Source organism: Brachyhypopomus gauderio, chromosome 1, assembly GCF_052324685.1.
Source record: "Brachyhypopomus gauderio isolate BG-103 chromosome 1, BGAUD_0.2, whole genome shotgun sequence".
Taxonomy (NCBI): domain Eukaryota; kingdom Metazoa; phylum Chordata; class Actinopteri; order Gymnotiformes; family Hypopomidae; genus Brachyhypopomus; species Brachyhypopomus gauderio.
The window spans coordinates 40,622,545-40,631,634 of NC_135211.1; the positions used below are offsets into that span (position 1 = coordinate 40,622,545).

The 9,090-nt window shown below is 40.1% G+C and overlaps 2 long non-coding RNA genes across 2 annotated transcripts; both read left to right on the forward strand.

Annotated features, from left to right (window-relative positions):
* The first annotated feature begins 1,457 nt into the window (after positions 1-1,457).
* On the forward strand, positions 1,458-8,552 carry LOC143520746 (uncharacterized). Its single transcript, XR_013132575.1, has 4 exons — positions 1,458-2,263; positions 7,446-7,591; positions 7,836-7,943; positions 8,110-8,552. It is a non-coding gene; the product is annotated as an uncharacterized LOC143520746 (long non-coding RNA).
* On the forward strand, positions 3,771-6,734 carry LOC143520724 (uncharacterized). Its single transcript, XR_013132573.1, has 6 exons — positions 3,771-4,346; positions 4,450-4,718; positions 5,477-5,874; positions 6,024-6,327; positions 6,403-6,528; positions 6,638-6,734. It is a non-coding gene; the product is annotated as an uncharacterized LOC143520724 (long non-coding RNA).
* Positions 8,553-9,090: the final 538 nt, after the last annotated feature.

Below are 9,090 nucleotides of genomic sequence, written 5' to 3' on the forward strand. Positions count from 1 at the left end.
TTGTTTTAATTGCTGGGGATTTTAATATTCACATGGATATATCCACAAATCCAATCACTTCAGAGTTCATGAGGATGCTTAACTCTTTTGATCTCATACAGCATGTATCAGGCGCAACTCATAAGCATGGCCACATTTTAGATTTGATCATTTCTAAAAGCATAGAGGTTAATAATACTGAAATTATTGATGTTGCAATTTCTGACCATTTTGGTGTATTTTTCAATATGTCATTATCTACTAGAACACTCAGTGAAAAGCGCACAATAACCAAGCGTTATCTCAGTGCTGGCAGTGCCGTGGCCTTCACAGACATGATACAGTCCCTCCCTCCCCTCTCAGAAAATGGGAATGAGCTAGTTGAATCATTCACACACAGAGTTAGGAACTGTATTGATGCTGTGGCACCAAAGGTAACTAAAATTATCTCTGGTAAAATTAGGATGCCCTGGTGGAACACTCCTTCTATTGTAAAATTTAGGCAAGATTGTAGGCAGGCTGAGAGACATTGGCGAAGGTCAAAATTGCAAGTACATTTTGATAGTTATAAAACAACATTGCACAATTACAACAGTGAAGTGAAATCAACAAGGGAAAACTATTTCTCTACCTAAATCAATTCATCAAATAATAACTCGGCTGTCCTGTTCAGAAGTATTGATCAGCTAGTAAACCCCACCTCCTGTGTCTTCCCTGAGACTGTTTCAGTTGAAAAATGTGATGAGTTTGCAATATTTTTTAGGGACAAGATCACTAGTATAAGGCAGAACATAGCAACAAGCACTAATAGACTATCAAACCTTATATCAGTTACTCAGCCTAACTTTAATATGTCTTATTTCCAAGAAGTTGACATGGTAACACTACTTGATGTGATTTCATCACTAAAATCCTCTACTTGGGAACTGGACCCTTTACCTACACTGTAAAAAAAAAATCCTAATTTAATGGAAAATAACTGTAAATATTTAATGTATTTTTACATTTTTTCCAATTTTATGCAAAACTTTGTAAAATTACAGACATTATTTGTAATTTGACAAAATGTCTTTTATTTTAAGTATTATGACAATAATTACAAGTTACATGCTTTTCTCGTTTTTTTACGGAAATAATACAGTATTATTTATACGGTATTTTTCTGCTTTCTTAAATTACATACAGATTCATGTATAATTACAGCAATTATCTGCAATTAAACATTCGGTTGATTATATAAAGGTTTATGTCTGTAAGAACTAAAGTTTTTTTCTCTGTCATTTTAATCAAAATCTTATGTCTTTTGGCACTGCTGGTTTAAACATGATTTTCAATGTCAGAAATGAATGTGGTTTTCATAGTATTAGCTTACATGTATCAATACTCGTATTTTGATTGTTGGGCGTCCTCGTAATTCAGAGGATCCATTGATGTTCAGGAGAAAAATGTACACAGAACAAAATATATAGGTTCGGACATATTAATTTGCCACAGAACGTGATGGTAATTGATTTGACGAAAAAGAAAATAATTTCTGCAATTGAAAATGCTCATTTTTATGATGCCTACAGAATGAAGAGTGACTTCCTAATGTCAGTTCAGACATTAGATTTTTACATTGGCATATCTAAAGTATTTAACTGTAGTAATGGCTGTAGGAGATTTCTGTTGATTGTTCCATCTCTATTGATGTCTGTTCTCATTTTAGTTCTTGTGCAGTCAATGGCAATAGAAAATGGCAGTTTGTTTGGGTGCTGGACTTTTAAAAGAAAAATTTCTAAACACTGGGTCTATACTTGAACATAACCAAGGAAATAACCTGTAACACACTGAGAGACAGATGAACTGATATACTGGTAGACGTACATTGTAATGGAACAGGCTTTTAAACTTAAAAAATGTGTGTGCCTATAGTTACACACTGGAATAAAAACACAACTTGAACAACCACTTAAATATAAATGTTATCTCTAGGCTAGGGGCATAAACGTGATTTGAGCTCAACGTGTTGCTTTTAACCATAATTGGTTAATCTGACTGTCATTCAGGAAACTGGCCAATGACAACTGTTCGCGCCTCTCAGGTCATGTTTGAAAATTTCAGCGAGTGTGACTGTTACGGTCGGTCAGCATTACGGTGGTGGTTAGCTGGCTACCTGGATTATTTTACATCTGCCTGCCAAATTATTATTTTGAGCGGATTATCGTTGGATGATTCTACAAAATAAGATGGAAACGGGACAAAGAGGAAGAAAATTTAAGTGAAGCATTATTGGTGACATCAGGTAAGAAAACGTCCTTAATTTATGTAAGCCAACGTTAGCTAGTTAACTAGCTAGTTAGCCCAGTCTAAAAACACATTTCACTTGAATGTTTCATTTGATAAAGATGAAAACAATAAAATATGAATATCTAATATTTTCCGATGCTTTAAAATACTTTAATTCGGTCACTGTTAAATACATAATGGGTTAAATAATGCTCTATGCGGTAAGTCTTTGTTATAAGGTTCATTGAACATAACTAAATCTAGCGACAGCTAGTTACTCAAATTCGGTCTCGGTCTCATTTTGAATTGGTTTTAATGTGAGGTGAACCTTGAAATAGTTGAGCATTTTTCTGAGGTAACGTGAAGTCTAATTTGCTAGGAACGTCGCCGACTATTCTATCGCTAATGATTAACACTGGAACTCCTGAGATTTCAAGGTTCTGAGGACATCACCCCTCCTTCTCCTGCCCAATTAGCAGGACCATACATATGTTAATTTCAGAGCAAGACAGGAGCAGAAAGACAGGCAGGAGCTCTGTGGCAGGAGCTCTGTGGTGCACCAGGTCTAGTCTGTGTGCAGTCTGTGTGCACCAGGTCTAGTTTGTAGTCTAAAATAAATAAATAAAGTTTAGCCCTGTTTCGGCGTTATGTGTGAAGCGCTACATATTGACATAAGTATTATTTAGAGCGGTGAACCATTATCATTAGCGTGGTATTGGCGTTATGTATGAAGCAAGCGTCTCAGATTTTCTTGTGCATGCACTTCAATAGCGCCACACATTTACATGGCTGAACCAACCATTATCACGGGTCCATATTGTTCCCGTGAAACACATTATCATTAGCGTGGTATTGGCGTTATGTATGAAGCAAACGTCCCAGATTTTCTTGTGTATGCACTTCAATAGCGCCACACATTTACATGGCTGAACCAACCATTATCACGGGTTCATATTGTTCCCGTGAAACACATTATCATTAGCGTGGTATTGGCGTTATGTATGAAGCAAGCGTCCCAGATTTTCTTGTGTATGCACTTCAATAGCAGCAACAAAGTAATAAAGGTATAGTAAAGTAATATTTATTTGTACATTTACTTATTTTTACTCATACAGCATAGTAACATAATATTTTTTTGCAGTGTTTATGCTTGTGTTTGACTGATATTTCGTTTGTGTAAATAAGATATTTCGTTCATGTAAATAACTTAGCGTCATTTATTTATTTTTACTCATACAGCATAGTAATATAATATTTTTTGCAGTGTTTATGCTTGTGTTTGACTGATATTTCGTTCGTGTAAATAAGATATTTCGTTTGTGTAAATAACTTAGCGTCATTTATTTATTTTTACTCATACAGCATAGTAATATAATATTTTTTGCAGTGTTTATGCTTGTGTTTGACTGATATTTCGTTTGTGTAAATAAGATATTTCGTTTGTGTAAATAACTTAGCGTCATTTATTTATTTTTACTCATACAGCATAGTAATATAATATTTTTTGCAGTGTTTATGCTTGTGTTTGACTGATATTCACGGATTGCCGTGAACCATTATCACGGGTCCAATCAACTTTTATTGTTCCCGTGTATGCAGGGGATTAGCCCGGTTTCGGTTTCGGCGTTATGTGTGAAGCGCCACCTATTACAATAAAGTATAATTAGTATGCGCTGTTGTGGGTGTGTTCTTCAGAGTCATGATAAAAGCTGAAACCCAAAGGCAGGCGACTTACATTTTCACTACTATCCTGTGTGGAGACGACGCAAAACACCATGGCAAGACAGAGGACGTTCACCGGTCAAGAAGTTGCGGCTTTGCTGACCAACGAGGACTGCTGTGAGTCCGATGCGGGAGAAGGACCCTCCTGTTTTTTGACCAGCGATTCATCCGATGAAGAAAGAAGCAGTACATCGGATGAGGTACAACAGAGCCCTCCAAGGAAGAGACGGACACAGGCTGACACCACACCTGCACCAACCGTACGGGCAAAAGATGGAACTGTTTGGGAGAAGGTTGGCATCGCACGCTCTCGTGTCAGCAGCTGTTTGCCTAATTCAACATTTGTTGAGCCGTCCGGGCCTACAGAGCATGCAAAGGTATAGTAACTTCATATTTCTTTCCAGTGTTTCTGCTTGTGTTTGAATGATATTTAGTACGTGTAATTTACCTAGCGTCATTTGTTTACTTTTACTAATACAGCGTAGGATCACAAGCAGACTGCAGAGTTTTCTGTGTTTGCTCGACATGGAGATGCTGCGAATCATCACAGACTGCACTGTCCATGAAGCCCGCAGAACAGACAGCAGCTGGAGTTTGTCGGTCAGCGAGTTTATGGCATTCGTAGCAATCCTATTTCTACGAGCAGTCCTCTGTCCAGTTGGAGCGATGTCGGACTGTTGGTCGGCAATGTTCGCTGTGCCTTCGATCCAGGAGACAATGGCACGGGACCGCTACCAAGAAATCATGCGGTACTTGCGCTTTGATAATAAGGACACCCGTGCGGAGCGTGCAAAGAGCGACAGATTTGCTGCGATTTCGGACATCTGGCAGCGATTTGTGAACAACTGCATTTTGTGCTATACCCCAGGCAAGGAACTGACAGTCGACGAGCAGCTGTTTCCGACCAAGGTTCGCTGTCCATTCACCCAGTACATTGCCTCAAAGCCGGACAAGTTTGGAATAAAGTTTTGGGTTGCTTCTGAGTTGAACACAAAGTACATGTGCAACGCCATTCCATACCTTGGAAAGGACCCCGATCGTCCCAAGGGGGAAAGAGTGTCCGAGAATGTGGTGATGAAGCTTATGAAGCCATACCTGGGCAAGGGCAGAACTGTAGCCACAGACAATTTTTTCACATCTCTTTCCCTGGCTAAGAAGCTGCTGGAATGCAACACGACTCTGCTTGGGACAATGAACAAGATTCGCCGAGAAGTTCCTTTGGAAGCCAAAAACGCCAAGGGACGTGAGAAGTTGTCAACGGAGGTGTACAGATCCGATGATGCGCTTCTGACGGTGTATGCCTCCAAGCCCAACAAAACAGTTTGCGTTCTGAGCACTATGCACACGCACGTGGAGATTGCAGACGACCGCAAAAAGAAGCCAAACACTGTGACGGACTACAACCGGACGAAGGTATGCATGTGTTGGCATTGATAAATCAATTTATCATACATGAATGAATTTATTCAAAATATAACATGTACTTCTTTGTATTTGTTCTTTGCAGTGCGCCGTTGACATCATGGACCAGAAGGCGCGTGCATACACAGTGCGCGCAGGAACACGCCGGTGGCCCGTTGCAGTGTTTTATAACATACTTGACCTGGCAGCGATGAACGCGCATGTTTTGTACACGGCATGTACGGGGTCCACAGAGAGTAGGAGAGTTTTTATGTGTACTCTTGCTGAGGAACTCCGTCTTCGTTTCCTACAGGAAAAGGAGTTGAAGAGAACGCCACGTCCTTCGCCTGCTCCTGGAAAGAAGACTACGTGTCAGGTGCAGACAAACTGCAACCGGAACCACAGCATAACCCCGTGCGCTGCATGCGGCAAGTACACCTGTCGCAAGTGTAGGGCAGAGTGTCCCTGGCTGTGTGGCAACTGTGTACCTAAAACTACATGAAGGTACGTCGATAAGTATATTTATATATATATATATATATATATAAATATATTATATATATATACAGACAACCAATCACACACACATATATATATACACACACACTATTATTTGAACATAACCAAAAATCTCTTCTCTTTCTGTTCCACAGTCGCACATCATGAAACCCGGTGTCACGGTCTGCCCCGCATCTCCTGCCATTTCATGTCTGTTTCCGTGTTAGTCCTCTGTTTATTTCTCGTCGTGGTTGCTGGTTATTTTTCTCATGGTTGCTGGAATTGGATTCCCGTTCTGTTATGACCCATGCCTGTGACATTTTCACAGAATCAATTTATACATGAATGAATTCGTTCTAAATATAACATGTACTTCTGTGCGTGCATACACAGTGCGCGCAGGAACACGCCGGTGGCCCGTTGACCTTGGCAGCGATGAACGATGAACCTGCCGCAAATGTAAGAAAGAGGGTCCCTGGCTGGTACACATGAATAAATTCGTTCAAAATATAACATGTACTTTGTTCTTTGCAGTGCGCCGTTGACAGACATCATGAAGGTGCGTGCATACACAGTGCACGCAGGAACACGCCGGTGGCCCGTTGCATGCAGCGAGTACACCCTGGCTGTGTAGCAACTGTTGGCTACAACTACATGAAGGTACGTTGATAAGTAGGCCTACATACGTAACACCACATATGTTACGTATTTTTGTCTTCTGAAAGATTTTATTCAAAATGTAAGGTGTACCTTGAATTGTTCTCCACAGCATCAACGCGTGTGTTGCATGCGGCAAGTGCATCTGGCGAGTACACCCTCAACTTCAAGACACCCTCAACTTTCTTGACATTCCACTTCAAGAAACCCGGAATAGACATCCATGTTTGATCAAAATAAAGTTGTTTTACAGCACATGAATTTGTTCTTCCTGTCTTTTCCTCTCCTTTTCCAGTCTGCTGTTTAGATCACAACATTTATCAGCCATATATATAATTGCGCCATATAATTTCTTAGCTTTTCAAACGCGAATTCAAACGCGGAAACAGAAAGTGTAACAAATATTATATAGTGTAGTAAATATACAAAGAGCTTCAAACAATATACAAAGAGGTTCAGACAATTTTATTTATTTTTATTGTTTGACGGGACTCATTTGAGAAACTCTCTACGTGCGCTTGAATTGTATCTTTTGAAACACGAGTCTACAAAATTTCCGCTGTTTGTTGTAGGATCGGTAACATATACAGTCTGCTTGTTTGTAACCAAGTTTTTCGTGAAGTATCACGTTTGGTGCCTTGTATGAGCTTGGAGGTGAGCCGCTTGTGCTTTGGCAGGCGTATGAGCTGGGGGTGAGACGCTTCCACCGCATTACCAAGACAATGGGCGTTAATCTCTTCACAGCAGGGGAGTGGGCTACATGGACCTTACTAAGCCTTGCGAAAATTTTCGCGGCCGTCGGGTTCCTAGTGTTAATAGTCACATTAAATGATGTACAAATCAATGTGCTTAACAGTTCAGCTTTCTCCATATGCCACTGATGTCGCATTTTGTAGTTGACGTAATTTCTACTTTTTTAGCACTCTGGATCTGGATTTTGGGTGACAGACATTAATGGGGTTTTAAAAATCCGCCTCAATCACGTTCTGGCTGGCTGAATATTGTACCGTCCGCCAATGGGCAGCGTCGAGGGGTGGAGTCTACAGGCCTCCCAGCAGGCCCTGCGGTGAGTTCCCTGTTTCCCTGGATGTGTGTTGTATGTGTGTTAGTGTGTGTTAGTGTTCCCCCTCCCTTTTCCCCTTAGAATCAGTGTATTTGGCACTTGTTTATGCTCTTTGCGTGTTGCTTATAAAATAACAGTTCGCTAACATTGGTGTTCATTCTGGTCCTTCTGACTCAACACCGTTACAATATGTAATGAATATGAATAGACTTAAAACTGCAGCATTTTTTTGTCGAAAACTTTCCAGATTAATGGAGGAAATCCTATGCAATTAAAATTCATGTTGCTGCTGGACCACTTCTCAGTTAAGCTAATGCAGATCTGCACTGAAGAAAGAAAGGGTGAAGGAGACCAGGTATGGTTTGTGTAAAAAATTAAAACACCATTATTGGGATCATTGTGAAGATTTTGTCCATTGCATTTTAACCCTTAGGGAATAAATATGCTTTCTCATATGTTAAATATGTAAAGCAAAAAAATAATATGCACCAAGTTTGGCCTACATTTTGTTTACTGTACAGAGCTAGAGCGCAACACAGCCCAGAGCAGGAGCGCAACACAGCCCAGAGCAGGAGCATCACAGCCCAGATCAGGAGCACTAGCTCACAGTACAAATCAATCTGGCCATTATGTTGAGGTGAGTGACTCTCCCTGCTGCACCACTACACTGGATCTTCAGGATCTGCCACCTCCTGAATCCCTCTTCACTGTTTATATGTTTTCCAAGATTAAGTGCTAATTCACAGATATCATTGTCATGATTCAACATAACAGAGAAGTCTGATCCCTTTTTGAAATGGCTTTGCAGTTTTCATTCTTGGATGAAAACTGATGTCCAGATGTATAAGCTTAACAAAGCTCTGTAGGTTTTCAAAGGGACTCCGATAAGGTGAACGTATCACATTTTTGTCTCTTTGAAAAAGAGCTTTGTTAACCTGCACACTTGTACCCCTAGACATCAATTGTTTTCCAAGGATGAACTTTGAGTAGTAATTTCAATATCAATTAATTTTCTACCTGCAAAGATTCAGAATCTAACCAAGTAAATGATGATTCAAAGACTTATCATTTATACCAAATCATGGTAAATATTTCAGCTCATAAGAACTATAATATTTGTAATGTTATTGGCACAAAATTAACAGCAGCTAACTTTGGATTTTGTCTGCAACTTTTTAACAGGCAGACTTCAGCTTTTTACTTCTGAGAGGCCAATGACCAGATCCTGCAGATTTCTTCTCTGCAACATACGGAGAATACAACCCTTTCTTTCACAGGAAGCTACCCAGGTGCTTTTACAGTCTCTCATCATCCCAAAGCTGGACTACTGCAACTGCTTACTTATGGATCTTTCTCTATGGGTCATCAGACCTCTACAACTGATCCAGAATACAGCAGCATGACTGGTCTTCAATCTCCCCAAGTTCACATGTCACTCCAGTGCTGCATTCTCTTTACTGCCTTCCAGTAGCTGCATACATCAGATCTAAAACCTCGATGCT